Source organism: Dermacentor variabilis, chromosome 4 (genome assembly GCF_050947875.1).
Source record: "Dermacentor variabilis isolate Ectoservices chromosome 4, ASM5094787v1, whole genome shotgun sequence".
NCBI classification, from domain to species: domain Eukaryota; kingdom Metazoa; phylum Arthropoda; class Arachnida; order Ixodida; family Ixodidae; genus Dermacentor; species Dermacentor variabilis.
Window position 1 is genome coordinate 150,974,305 of NC_134571.1, and position 15,826 is coordinate 150,990,130.

The window sequence follows — 15,826 nt, forward strand, 5'->3', positions numbered from 1 at the left end:
GCGTTCTCGGCAATATGCACTTTGAACTGCAACAAAAATTTACCATGTCGTCGTCATTGTTGAGACATCAATACATGACCCCATGATCATGCGGCCGTCTTCCTTTTCGCTGGCCGACGTCCGCTTTACGCATGATTGCTTTTTCAGCGTCGTTGAAAACGGAGCGACTCGGCTTTCGGCAGCGAAGGGTAGCGTTGCCAAGGCATGCACACAGCCCTAGCGCGGCGTTGCACAGGCGCTTCTTGAATCATTTCACGTTGCTTCACGTGCTTCGGCTACAGCACAATGCAAGTGATGCGCGCTGCTATCACCAAATGGGCGTCAGTGCACACTGCTGCATCATAGAGCTTCATTGCGTTCACCGGGGCGGCAGCGTCGGTGAACTCGAGGTCATATCGATTTCTTTGTTCGCAGCATTGCATATACCGATATGCTCCAATTTCTAAACTCAACTGAATAGCTCGTCAACAATCTCTCTGTGAGTCTTCAAAACGCATACAAAGAATCGAGAGTTAACTGCCTTTGACGATGAGTGCTCGCTGCTCCCTTGAAAAGTCCATCCGAACATTGCATTCATAACAATGGTTGGCCACTCTTTTCCTGGTCTGGAGAGTTCACCTGTCATCACTGACCACATCTAGTCCGAGCCAATCAGCACAATTATTCCGTTTTGTCTCTCAATGGACGTATGGATTAGTTAATCGGCGATATCGTGTCCGCTTTTCTTGCACGATGTCACGAACAACGAAGTCGTTCGGCTGGCGGATATGTCTTGGCAAATTGGAGGTATCCCGTTGGCTCTCAGTGCAACTTCCACGTTGGAATGCTGACACTGGAAGTCAAGCACGTGGAAGCTCGTCTTTTCAGTGTGGAACTGCTGGCAATGGCGAAAGTGTCGATCGCTATAGAAGCAAAGCCAAGACACCTCAACTTCAAAGCCCTTGAAAGAGCTTCTTCTGGGAAAGAGCGCTCACTTCCTCCGTCGAACACGCCTCTGATGTAACGACACGAATAATCGGAGATTGCCCATGCTGGCAAAATCTGTAGGAGCACACACGTCAAAGTGTCACCCCTTGCAATGTTCTTAGTCGTAGCTACTCGTACCTTTCATGTATTCACAGGCCTTTCGGTTTATGTTATTTGGTTTGCAAATAGTGGACGGGTAAGGATCTCTGCAGCCGCAACACGCAATTCTGTGTCTGCAGTTTCTTGCGCGCTAATTTATTGGTGCATCGAAAGCACCGCATGTCGATGGAGTGAAGATTCTGCTTCTCTGACAGCGGTAGGCCTGTACGGCAGGACTACGTCAAATGCTGCGTTGACTTGGAGGAAGTGCAGCCGGTATCCGCAGGGATTTTCGAAGCTTGGTTAAGAAACACTGATTACGTTGGCACCGCACTGTGAATGCGGTGTCTCTTATTTATAGAATGAGCCGCCTTGTCGTATCATTTTTGCTCCCCGAAGTCACTCTTTTCTAGGCTGTCTAGTTCAATATAGATGAGCGGAAGCAGGCGCTCTAGTTGCATGGCATGCTGAGCGTTATCGTTGGCGGAATTTGTAGCTTGTCTAGCGCAAGATCTGTGCTACATGACTCTGTCATGTGGAAATGCCTTGAAAAGAATGTCGCATAGCATCGACGAGAAAAACGACTTGCTAACGCCAAGCGTCTCTAGTCTCCGCGTGTTAACGAGCACCCAGACGCACAACTTGCGAAGTTCTGTAACTTAACTAGAAGCACGAACAGCAGCAGTCATTTGAAGCCTTGTGAAATACTCATGCTCCAATGACTTCTTAGCACCAAAATGTCTTTCCAGCATGTCCAACGCTTCCACGTGATATGCTTCGGTGGTAGCCAGTCCCGCTGGCTACCACCGAAGATCACGGTGGCGTAGTCCGCCTCGAATTCCTCGTACTTAAATGTTTTTTAACCCATCATTAATCTTTTTCAGGTCAACATTATGGTGCTTGAGCCGCTTATAAATATAGTCAGTCTGTTGCGCTGTTGCGGCGTTGTTGTGTAGCAGCGCACTTGCCTCCTGAATGAACTTGTTGTAACGGGCCCTTCGCGTGTTCCTTTTCAACTTGAACTTAACCATGGCGGTCAGCCGATCCGTCTACGTCCGTGGTTCGCGGCCATTATTCCAGCGGGTAGCCACAATCAAAGCCATTTGCTGGTGGCTCCCGGGTTTTGCGACACCACATATAGAATATATGGCACACGGAAGAGCCAACTAAGACTTAAGAATCAGATAGGCGTTTATTAGCGCCCATCCGAGACCACAGTTGAAAACCTGGCTCCCAGTCTCTATTTCATAATAATAATAATAATAATAATAATAATAATAATAATAATAATAATAATAATAATAATAATAATAATAATAATAATAATAATAATAATAATAATAATAATAATAATAATATACCTTTATTCATAAGAACAAGTGGTACAAAGTGCCAAGGCATTAGGGAAAAAGTTGCTACAGAAGCAACTTGACTGGTCCTAATAACCAGAAGGTCCAAAAGGCAGCAGATAGCAAGGAGCGAGAAAAAAAAGAGAAGGAAATGAATGGAAAGAGGAACAACGAAAATGGAGAAGGGAAAGAGTAATGGCATGTAGTACATAGATCTTACTTAAACAATTTGCTTCACACATGAAACATCTCGGGAAAAACAACGAATATATATATATATATATATATATATATATATATATATATATAACTTTGTTAACTCTTGCTCTAGTGTGTTTTCTGTACACCATTTTATTTGAGCGTACCTGTAGCAGCGGCGCAACGCTGCGAAAAAGAGTTTCCACCTATCGGAGAGGTTAGCTACGCACAAACACTTCCTTTTTTTTCAACCCCCGGGTTGCTTGAAAGCCTCTTTTCCGTTAAAAAGATCTGATGCGTCTCGCTAGGCAGGGTGGACGTTTACGCAGAGAATGATAATAGAGAGGTTTCTCTTCTCCGGTATTCGGGTAAACGCAGGCGTATAAGTGTATTCTCCTTCGTCGCTGGTGTACATTTTCGGCACTGGCGTAATCGTGTCGCTACGAAAAATTTACGCCCGCAGCAAAGTAAGATACACTTGGTTACTACAATATTAGCGGCTTTTGTCTGTTTCATCTCTGCGCCACCGTGTGGCTGCACCATGCAGGCCACTGCGTTTACACCACACCTCCGCCTGCGTTTACAAGAATACCGGAGAAGTTAGGTCTCTCTATTATTTCATCGATTTCATGAAGTTCAATCTGAATACGGGGATTCGCAGCAAGGAGGCTTTACGCTTCCACGAAGCAATTTGATTCGACGCCACAAAAGAGAAACGTGAGCACAACCCAGGCGAGTGAGCCGCTTTGAACCTGCATGTCGTAGCCATCCTGGTTTATTTGGACAGTGTCACCATAACAAGTAACGGATTCGGGAATTGCCAATTCAAGTGCTGCTGCTCATTCTTTTTTACCCCAGCGTTTTGACAGCTAGTGTCCGTGGTAATTGAGGGAGATCTGTTCATGTTTGTCTGTGCACGTTTGACACAACGGTTGGTAATTTAGTTTGTGAGCGAATATTTACATGTTCACATCGCTGATATGACTACTATCTTTAGTTCGCATAGCTGTTTAATGATTATTTATCGCAATCCCTGCTCCGCCTTTCGGGTGGAACTGCGGCATGTTTTCCACTGGCCGCTCTCTAATTGAACGATGTACTACGTTTTTTCGTACCGAGGGACACTGCAGCACCGTAGTATCGCACCAAATTGTCCGTAGTTGCAGGCTGCGTGGAGACGTTCCATATGAGTGCGCACGCTGTTCGTGACTTTTGTAACTTCTGATGTTCCTTCACTCGTTCTCGAGTGACGTAGGCAACCAAAATTGATTCGACGAAGGTGGTGTTCGCGGGTTCGCGGATCCTGACGTGGTGCTGCACAAAAATTTCTGAGCATTTCGGAAGCCGCACACCTCAGAAGTTTGATGGGAACATTACCGTATCGAGAAATTAGAAGAAACCGAAAATCGATGGCACCGTTTTCATTCAGGTAAGAGTATTCTCTATTCTATTTCACGTGCGCCTTATCATAGAGCAACGCTGACCAGCTGTGCGTCTTTATTACATACCTGTGTTTAATTGTGCCAGTTACCATGCTCCTCCAACATGGCTAGCCTCTGGCGTCGCGGCAGCCTGAGCACCGCTAAGGTGTTTCCCGTTTTGCTTGGAAGCTGTAGCTGACGTCGTATCAGAATAAACCGCCGACAGTCCCACGCCGTCATGTTCTGTTGCCGTTGTTGCCACCTTTGCCCTGGCATCTCAATAATTTCACACAAAGGAAAGTGTAGTACTCAGATATTTGTGGCGCCATTTGTGGTGATGCGGCCTGGCTTGAACTAGGTGGTTCGCGGTCATCGCGTGTGTGCTGTAGTTTAACTTTTTCTATTATAAGGTGTACCAGCTAACGTTAGCCAAGCTGTCCAACAAAGAAATGATCAAAAACGCGGTCTAAGATACAAGTCTAAAACTTATTATCTGTGTTTCTCAGACCACTGATAACGCAATACCGTAGATCTTATAATTGTATCTCGCATGGTGCTCTCTTAAACAAATTTTTTTCTTGTTTGAACAGCTTGGCTAACGTTTGTTGGCACATACAGCATATTCACTCGTGTCGATAGTTATGATTGTAGAGAACCTAATGTTATTGATAGTAGATTTTAGTCATAAGTTCACTGACTTTTGTGCTGCTGTCTTTTCTCATACAATCAAATTTTATAAGCTGTGCTGTTCTCATTCTTGAATTTCAAATATGGGAAGGGGAAAATGAATATCTCACCCTGCAAACTATCTCTCTATCAGTCTTTGTGTAGGCTTCTAGCAAGTGTTGCACGTATCCAATCGCTGTCTCAGGAGGATCAAAAGCAAATTGGAGCAACTCTTTCCCTCCCAGAAGTCGTGTTCATTTACATATGGCTGAATTGGGTGGTCAGTTTGTATTGGGGGTATTCCTAATTCAGTACATATGCAGTACAAGAATTTCGCCCAAGTACAAGAAAATGTGCTAGGCTTTTATTATGTGTTCGTTTTCATTGATAGCATGTTAACATTTATATAATTTGGCGAATAATTATGCATTTTTCAGTTTTTTCAGCAGCTGCAACATTTCATGCAGGATTTTTAAGCTTGTTGCAGCTTCGTCGAAAGGTTCTAAAAAAATTTTATCTAAATGTTCCTTTCAGATATTGCTTGTGCAGGCATGTTCAATTTTAAATGATTATTTTCATTATTACTAAACATCTGGCAGTGCTCAATGCTGACTCTCAGTGTATGTGTGGTCCGAATATGCATGTGAAAAGCCTAAAGTTATTATAATAAACGCGAAGATTATGCGTAGTTGAGGGGGGTCTCTAAAGTTTTTGCCTAATACTTATAAGGCTGGAGACAGCCTGGATTAAACACTACGTACAGGCTGTTTCACACTTAGAGGAAAACTCAGAACGCATTGCATCGGCGATGCGGCGCGCGCTTGAGTCAGGTGGCGGTAGCAGTTCGCGCAAGCTCAGACGCTCGAAGGGTGGGGTCTTGAACCGCACCGTCTGCTATGGTGGCGCGCGTTGGCCGCATTGTCGGTAAGCGTGCCAAGTGCACCGATTTCTTCGTTACAGCGGGAACTGAACCGGTATTCTTTACTAAGCGCTTTGCGAGGCCCATTGATGCGCCTCGAAGGCAAGCTCATCCCTGAAAGGTGCAGTACAATCATGGACGATGTGCTGATTCCGCACGACGTTAACGACCTGTTCTCGGAGGGTGACTATATGTTCCAACACGATAGGTCGCCGCCCCACACTGCTGGTGTTGTGCAAGAAGTGCTCGAAAACGGTTGCGTCGCTGCTCTGGAGTGGCCGCCCCAAACCCCGAACCTCCACATCATTGAAGATGTCTGGCGCTCATTGAAAGTATCACTTGTGCGGCATCCTCTCCATGGATTGTCCGAGGATAGGCTTTGGTCGAGCATCATCAGCAAGTGGGACGTGCTGCGAATGAACACATCGCTGATCAAGTCACTCTACACCCCAATGTGCTCAAAAATGAGCGCTGTCATTGCTGCTACTGGGGACATGACGAGATACTAGGAAAGTTTGGAGTGTGACGCGTGCCTTTCCCTGCAAGCGGGCAGAGTCTGTCTGGTATAATGAACCATTGGCGAAAACACCGTCTTCCAGCTCGCTGTCTGAACCTAAAATATTCCTTTATTCGTACCCGTTTGTTTCTTCGTGCTTGGCCCCCATTGCTCTTATTGTTTAATGTCTGTTTTCCTTTCGTGTCAAAAAAAGGCACAACGCGCTGCGCGCACATTTTGGTGGTTCTTTCTTGACGCTGCGTATTAGGGTGGCACACACAGTGAAGAAATGTACGTGCACTCATTCATTACCCCGACCTTTTGAAAGAACAAACGAAGTATGCTGTGAAAAGAAGTTTGTTGAACTCTATTATCGCCAGCGAAGGCTCAGAGGTTAGTGCCGCGCAACGCTTAGTAAAGAATACAGGCTCAGTTCCCGCAGTAACGATGAAATCGGCGCATTCTCCCCGACAGTCGCATGCTTTCCCACTATGCAACCAGCGCGTGCCGCCGTACTAGACGACGGGAATCAAGAGATTGTCTCTCGAGCGTTTGCGCCTGCGCGAGCTGCTGCGCCCGGCCGATTCCAGCGCTCGCCGCATCGCCGATGCAGTGCGCTCCGAGTTTTCCCATAAGTGTGAAAAAGTCTGTAGATAGGCACCTTCGAAGTCGGATCTTCATGTGGTCCAATTTTAAATTATTGTACTTATGCCTACAGATCTGGGAGTTGTCATTGGTGACTCGCAATGTCAGTATGCTCCGACTATGCATGTGAAAAGCCTGTAAGGTACCCTCACATTCGCTAAGATTTTACTTACCTAAGGGTGGTCTGTAAGCCATTTATCGAATACTTATAAGGCAGGACTGAACCTGGGATAAACACTATAAACAGACGTGACTAGAATACTATAAGTCGGACGTTTCTGTTCTTGTAATTTCTGAAAGAAACAGTCACATTCAGGGGCAAACTGCCTCAACTAGCCGCAATGCAGTAAAATCAACACAACTGCAGTTGCTCTAACCAGCTCCAGCTACAGCACTTACCCTAATTAGCTGCAATGAAGTAAAATAAGGTCTAGTGCAGCTAATCTAATGTTGTACACTATAGCTAAACTACACTGTTGCTAATACGTTCTCTGGAAACGGCAGAGTTCCTCAACGCTGCCCTTGGCAGAGCACATGTGCTCTACAAAAAGTGTAGCGCATGTGAGATGCAGCCACACACCGCCAGAGTGCTACACCACCGACAGAGTGACAGGTTTCCGGGTGTGTAGCGGTTAACTCCTATGAATTGCAGAAATACTCGCACTCTACTATATTACAGGGAAGAAAATGGAGTTCTTCAGGAGTCTCTCAATTCCTAATGTTGAAAATGCAAATATAGTACCAGTATTTCGCCCCAAACCGTCACATTCATTCGTCTGTACTCGTACCAATCTATGGACTCGTACCTATCTACAACCTAACGTAACACACAAACGCCACATGATTTCGGGATAAAAGAAGACCACAATAACAAACGATAGCAGAAAAATAGTGCCAACTTCAAAGCTTGCGGCAAAGGACCGCATGTTTGTGATATATCAACGTGCGGAAAGTTTGTACACGTAAACAATTCAATTTCATCGTAAAAATATTTCCAATGTACTCGTACGTAGCCTGCGCGAGCTCACCGCGGCTTTCCTTTCCTCCCCCCCTCTCTCTACCTTATTTTTGTATTCCTTCTTTCCTGTCCGCCAGAGTAGGGTAGCCAACCAGACGCATTTCTGGTCAACATCCTGCCTTCTCTCTTTATTTATTCCTCCTCTTCCTCCTCCTTGTCCTTCAAGGCAACCAAATGGTGTTATCCGAAGTAGGTCGACATTTTCCGAGTCCCCCGCCATGGCTTGCCTCATAATCTTTTCGTAGTTTTGGCGCCTGAAACCCCAGAAACTTAAAAGAATTTTCATTAAAATGACGTTAACCAAATTTGCAGTGAAAATTCTCATAAGCATAATTTTTTCCGGATCATAGTGTATATAACACTATTTCCTTTCATGAAGAAATACCCTATAATAATTTTATTGGATATGAAGCATGCCTACACGCTCATAATGCAAATATAGTACCATTCGTGTGCTTTACCATAAAATAGGAGCGAGAGCTATATCCCAACAGGCAATAATTGGGGGTGTCAATAAAAAGACAGGTGTTTATTTATGCGGCGTCCCGCAATATAAAAAATATAATGGTTTCCCAGTTTAACATTATTAGTTAGGCGCTCTATACTTACAAAGGTACTCTATCCTTTCGTATGACATTCTCGCGCATGATATATATATATCTATATCTATCTATCTATCTACATATATATATATATATATATATATATATATATATATATATATATATATATATATATATATATATATATATATATATATACAGTAGATGTTCAGCAGCGGTTAGTAGAACGAGTGCCGTTGTTATAGACCAAACTATACTTTAGGTGAATACCTACGTGCCAACTTCCTTCCTGGCGAAAAAATGATCAGGCTAGAATAATGCAGACATTTGAGGTTCATTCATTGCGTAATGAGGCAGCTATGAGATATAAAGCCTGTGTTCAACAGGGGTGCAACTCTAATTGATTGCCGAGTGCATCCAAAACTAGCTTTACGATTTTTCCCTCACCCAATAGAACATTACTGACCATAACCTGCCTTCATACCAATAGCGATGTTGTGTATGGAAATGGTCAAAGGTTTTTTGCAGGGGGTAAACTTATATTGGTGTGGGATGCCATTACCATATCACTTCCGCTTGTGAAAAAAATCGCAGCAAATGAAGAGGCTCTTCAAATCTAGATTGTACTTTACCCGAAAAGCTCTTGTTGCTTTGTATTAGGCAAAAGGAGATAGTCACCTAAATTACTGCATTTCATGATGGGTAACCCGATATTGAATTCACTGTTCGTAGTAGGGATACTTTTAAAGGAAGCAGTGCGCAATATTACTTCATCTACGCGACTATCTACTAAGTATACCCAAAGATTTTGCCTATATCTCAGTAATACTTACTGGTTCAGCTAAGCCCCGCCGAACAATAAAAGAATCTACGCCTGAGTTACGATTATGCGACCAAGTTAGTATTGTTCCTTCTCCACTTGAGCAACTCAAGGTATGTTTTACAACATATGTAGCTAACAAATTAAGAATAACTATGACCAACTTTTAAATCATTCACCTAAGCACAACATTTTCAATGTGGACGTTTCTAAACCTAAAAAGAAATATCAGGTATTTTTCGATTATGATAGCTGGGGTGCTATAACGTAAAGCTATTCCAAACTTTCGTATTCCAATTCTGCAATCAGCCCACCGCGATTGGTCAAAAAACTGTTTTGGACCACTCCCACTTCACCTGTATGTCACGCGACGTCACGAAAACCGCGATAGCTCCCCATCTGATATGACGTGTACACACTGAGTATAATTTGAGCGAACGAAACAGAAATAGTGATTTCTGATTGGACGCCTTATGGCCATTAGCCCTCGGCTATTGGTTCAAAAGCTTTCGGGCCGCACCCAGAACACCTGCCTCTCACGCGACGTCACAAAACCGCAAGAACTTACCGCGTCAAAGTGACGGGTACGCGTTCAAGATGCAAACCTCAAATAAAGATGCAATAAACCTCAGCAGTCATGGAAGCATTGCGGAATCAGGGTATAGACGAGAAGGATGTAAAAATACTGAACGATATCTATAGTGGCTCCACAGCCAACGTAGTCCTCCATAACGAAAGCAACAAAATCCCAATAAAGAAAGGCGTCAGGCAGGGAGATACGATCTCTCCAATGCTATTCACAACGTGTTTACAGGAAGTATTCAGAGACCTGGATAGGGAAGAATTGGGGATAAGAGTTAATGGAGAATACCTTAGTAACTTGCGATTCGCTGATGATATTGCCTTGTTTAGTAACTCAGGGGACCAACTGCAATGCATGCTCACTGATCTGGAGAGGCAAAGCCGAAGGGTGCGTCTAAAAACTAATCTGCAGAAAACTAAAGTAATGTTTAACAGTCTCGGAAGAGAACAGCAGTTTACATAGGTAGTGAGGCACTGAAAGTGGTAAGGGAATATATCTACTTAGGACCGGTGGTGCCTGCAGATACGGGTCATGAGACTGAAATGATCAGAAGAATAAGAATGGGCTGGGGTGCGTTTGGCAGGCATTCTCAGATCATGAACAGCAGGTTGCCATTATGCCTCAAGAGAAAAGTATATAACAGCTGTGTCTTACCAGTACTCACGTACGGGGCAGAAACCTGGAGGCTTACGGAAAGGGTTCTACTTAAATTGAGGAGGACGCAACGACCTATGGAAAGAAGAATGATAGGTGTAACGTTAAGGGATAAGAAAAGAGGAGATTGGATGAAGGAACAAACGCGAATTACTAATACCTTAGTGGAAATCAAAAAAAAAGAAATGGGGGCATCGGCTGGACATGTAATGAGGAGGGCAGATAACCGATGGTCAGTAAGGGTTACGGACTGGATTCCAAGGGAAGGGAAGCGTAGCAGAGGGCGGCCGAAAGTTAGATGGGCGTATGAGATTAAGAAGTTTGCAGGGACAACTAGGCCACAATTAGTACATGACCGGGGTAGTTGGAGAAATATGGGAGAGGCCTTTGCCCTGCAGTGGGCGTAATCAGGCTGATCATGATGAATATGCCGAACAAAACTGAATTTTCTTCTGAATGGCCGCAGGCTGCCCCGTTCCGAAAGGAATAAAAGATGGCTGCCGCCGTCCACTCTGGCACTGGCTACTCCCCCCAGCCTTAGAGCATGGGTTTATTCGTGTGCAATAAAACGTTTTGCGTGTCCGTGTAATCTTTTCGAGAACTTTCGGCACTTTTACGACCTCGTTCTGCCAACTCTTCTTTGCTGATTATCCGTTTTAGCGTCATTCTTAAGTTTCCGCTGCATGCCACCGCGACTGTCGACGAGCCACCGCAAGCAAAGTAAGGGAAAGAGGACCTATCGCAAGCGCCGGCGCCACCCTCTTCATCCGGTTATCGATTTTCAGTGCAGTGGCTCTGCCCTATCGAATGCCTCTCCACTTGAGCTTGCTCCTCGCCTCTTGTGAGCCAATTAGATAAGACAAGCCGCTCAGTGCAGGCAATGTTATTCGTTTTTCAAGAAAAACAGTTACCTCCTATGAACGAGGGGATTACTTCATTGGTTGGTTCAGACAACCCTGCGGGTGACCGCTCGATGTTTGCATCAGCGGTTACGGAAATTAGATGTCAGTAGATTGGAATAAAAGCATATTGGAATAGTTTTACGTTATACGGCCCCTGATCTGGTTTTAATTTTTCTGTGCTGCGATGAAAGCATGCGGTATTTTAAAAAGTACCGCGTGATTAGACACATAAGCACAGCGACATTAGTGCCCGAGAACATGTTACTTACCAGGGATCCACACTGCACGCAGACCAAGAGCATGAATGCAGACTCTATTCTGTACATTTCGCCCTTTTCTTTGAGAGGTTACCTATGCGCGACGGGTATAAAGTGCCGCGGACGGCCCTTATTTGCTTTCATAACGTGGCGCAAGCTTGGCGTTTGGCCTATGAATCTGAAATCGTAGCAATCAAACTGACATTATTGATAGAGCAAAGTGATTTTGCTCTTCAATAAAACGAACTAGTTAGCGCAATCTGTACAATTATTCCGCCAAAAATGCCCCTCGTTTCCGTCGTTTGTCCAGGGTTTGTGCAGATTGTCCAGGGTGAATTATAAACGAATGCACGTCGCAGGCAAGTGTGCTTCGAGCTGTATGCAATCCAGGTTGGGTATGCAGAAGCTGCTTGATTTAATTTTGCGCAGATTGCAGACGCTCTACAAGCACTGCGACTCAGGCAAAATAACAAGATCTCAATAGAGTATGCTTGAAAAGTACTTCAACTAAGATTGTGAACAATATTCAATGCCTCTGAGGAGAATGCCGGCAATAACACAATGGATTCTCTTTGAGATACAAAAACCAACAAAAGGAGGGGCGCCGTTGTGGAAAACTCGGGAATAATTTTGACCAGTCATGCAAATCACAACACGAGACTTTATTGCATTCTGCCGCAATCGCGAACCGGCGATGCTAATTTCGTGCTAGCTAGCACAACCGTACAATACCTTATCACACAAATCTTGAAGATTTGGTCGCGCAACCGTTGTTTTCATTTTTGCACTTGCTTAAAATATAGCGATGCTATCTTATTTATATTTTTCTCACTTAAAAATGGAGGTACCAAATTTAGAAAGTGTTTTTGTTGTGTCTGTTAGCTGTTTTGCAGCCACCTCTAGTGCAGTAATTCCCATGCTGCACAGTAGGACTATTATGTGGCTAGCTACACTTGGTAGAGCACACGTGCTATAGAAAAAGCGTATATGTGACAAGCAGCTACACCACTGACCGATTGATCTTTAGAACTTTTTGACGCACTTGGTTTTACAATGCGCAGCGGATAGCTTTCATGGAGTGCAAAAGTACTCGTACTGTACAACAATTGAGAGAATGAAAGTAAGTTCTCGGGAAACCACGTTTTCCCTAGTGCAGAAACAACAAACTTAGTGTCAGTGTTTATTCTTAACCGTCACATTCATAGGTCCGTTTTAAGGTGACAGCGTTCAGGGTGCCCTGTCGCAGAAAATATGGGGTTGGGCACGGCGTCGCGGCCTAGAAAATGAACTCGAAGCACGCATCCCCCTCCACGCCGGCCCTCATCGTGGCGCACAGGCGTTACTGAAGTAAATAAATTTCTGAAGGTAAGATACGTCAGAAAATTCGCAACGTACGATTTACATACAACCTACAGACATTATAGCTAGGGTCAGATTGTAATTTGAATATACGATCAAACATATATCTGTTACGGGGAAACTCAAACAAAAACCCATTTTCCAGCTGTCCTTTCAGGTATGTCATTGTAGGCGTGACTCTGCATGCTAGTTACATAGCAACACCATCAATAAAATAGAACCAGAAAGCTCGCCTTCGTGCATAGCATTCGCCGCAAAGGTTTCCAGAAAAGCATTACGATGACATAAACTGCAGTTGCGAGGAAGTGTGAAAAGCAGTAAAATATATTTGTGGAATATCGCGTTCCGCTCTTAAATGTGAAGCTTTAGTGTCTTCTCAAATTTTGGGGAGACTCGCAGACTTGTACATATTTCCAACCTAACGTCTCACATAAACGCCACATGATTTTGATGAAAGTCAAAGAGAACTAGAATAACAAACGATAGCAGAACATAAAAATTCCAATGTCAAACGTAGCGGTACACGACCGCGCAGGTGTGATATACACTCTAAGAAAAAAGAGAGTAAAAAGTGAGTCACGGCAACTTGACTCTCTTTTTTTTTACGAAGACCCATTTTCGCGCGGGTAGAGTCACAAAACAAGAGTCAACATTTGTGTATGGGTCGTTTGACTCTTAGTAGCACGCGAAGAGTCGTCGTGGAAGATACCGACTCCTCAGATATTCGAGATGAGTCTGGCGAGAGAAAGATTAAAATGCAGGAGAAGAAATACCAAATAACGTCTTCTGTTTTAGGCGGGCCCTCGGGTTCCTGTCCTGGTTGTAACGCGGTGTATCATTCTTTCGTCCTTGTCATGTTCTGCAATTACATCGAACTCCAAATATCGATTTTCCTTGAACACGTTTGTTAATATCTCACACGCTTAAGTGATAGCTGGCTTCTATACTAAGGAAGACCCGGATTTGTCACACTGGATTCTACTATAAGTAAATCTAAAAAAAAGCATTGGCTACTAAAGAGAGCACTGCAACGAGATAAATTCAGTAGGCGCACTCAACAGTGTCGATTGTAAATGTAATTGCGCTACGTAAAATTAATATTTGAGGATTTTGGTTCCAAAATCAAGATCTTGTTATGAGGCGCACGGTAATGGAAAACTGCACATTTATTTTCAGCAGCTCGGGTTATTTAATGTGCACGGAATGCACAGTATACGCGCGTTTTCGCATTCTGCCCCCATTGGAATGCGACTGCTGCGGCTTGATTGGACCCGTGACCTCGAGCTCAGCAGCGCAACACCAAAACCACTGGGCTACCGCAGTGCGTTGCGTCCCGCGACCAGAAACAACCATTAGCGTACGCAGCACTGCTTTTGAACCCCCTAGAAATGTAAAAACAAAAATGTTGCAGTTTTCCCCCAATGCTGCGTGAACCACTGCACGAACAACTGCACGAACCAAGCTTCGTAGTTTCATCGCCTGAATAAAGTGCAGTAAACAATCGCTTACTCCGTAAATTAGCAAACACGGGGTCACGCGCGCACGTGCAAACATGAACAGATCTCACTCAATGACCGCGAGCATTCGCTGTCACAGCGACGGCGTGATGAAGGGCGCGAACAGAGCGGACAGAACGCTTCTGCTGCCTCGTCCTTCAAAGCGTCTCCGAAACTTGAAATGGCGCTATAAAAGCCCCCCCCCCCCTCCCCCCGCTTTGCACCCATCGGAAATTATCGCCAAGACAGAGCGAGAGTGGCGCCAGACCGGGCTAGAGCAACGGCCAGAGGAGGAGCGCGCTAAACCAGCGCCTCCTTTCCCCGGCTTGCGCGCGTTTTATCACGTGGCCGCCTATATATACTTGGACACCCATCCAGGCACTATACGTCTCGGCTCACACTCGTACACTTCCTTTAACGCGCCCAGCCAACGGCGCAGGATGGGATCTTATCGCACTTGACTATATACTTAAGCTCACGGCAACACCGACAGGTATATTTCGGCGGTTGTGTCCATATAATTGCTATTGCAAAATTCGCAATAACCAGAAAATTTTACTAAGGAGCAACCACGCTGCTTCTCCATGTCGGGATAGAGCGGTGAACTATAGTTCTAGAATATGTGTTGCTAAATCTCCGCCAAATGACTACGCTCGCATTTGGTGACAGCGGCACACAGTCGCAAGAACTTGTGGAGGAAATACCGTAGATCTGGCAGCTTCAGGTGCACTAGATCATTCAGTAACATGGGCGGCTTTGTAGTTCTACCTTACATCAGAGCAAACTGCACTCGACAGAAATCAAGGGCAGCCGCACCGTTATAGCTAAGCAAATTAAGGACAATTACGCCGCGTCTTCACACTTCGAGCACGCTCCGACAGCGCGATAGATATTTCAAACGCAACCACACTCGGACGAGCAAATTTTGCGTCTGCCAAGTGAACGTAGCGGGTATTTCAAGACGCGTGTTAAATTCATGGCGGTTTCATTCGTGAACATTACTTAAGTGACGTGAAATTATCAGTGAGCAAAACAGTTTTTATCTCAACGCGAGGAAACAAAACCGAAACTAGCGCAACTGTTTTGCTCAGTTGTGCAGATACAAAATGATCCAAAGCCGAAGCCGTCAATAGCATGACGCCATTTTACAGTTGCGCTGCATCACGCGCGAGTACGTTGTCGTTGAGTGGTTCTGAAATCGCTGTGCTAGGGGCGACTGCAACCAGGCGTTGCGGCAAGTTACGGTGGAAGCTTCTGTCCGTGCTGTGTGATTGCGACGAGGGGGACCGCCGCCAGCAGCAGCGTGTCGCCGATGTCGTCTTTGCCGACATCGAGCAAGTGCAGCTCGCCGGACCGTCACAAGCGCCCGAAGTGCTGCGGTTTGCACTGCATCTTTCATTGTGATATGGGAGATC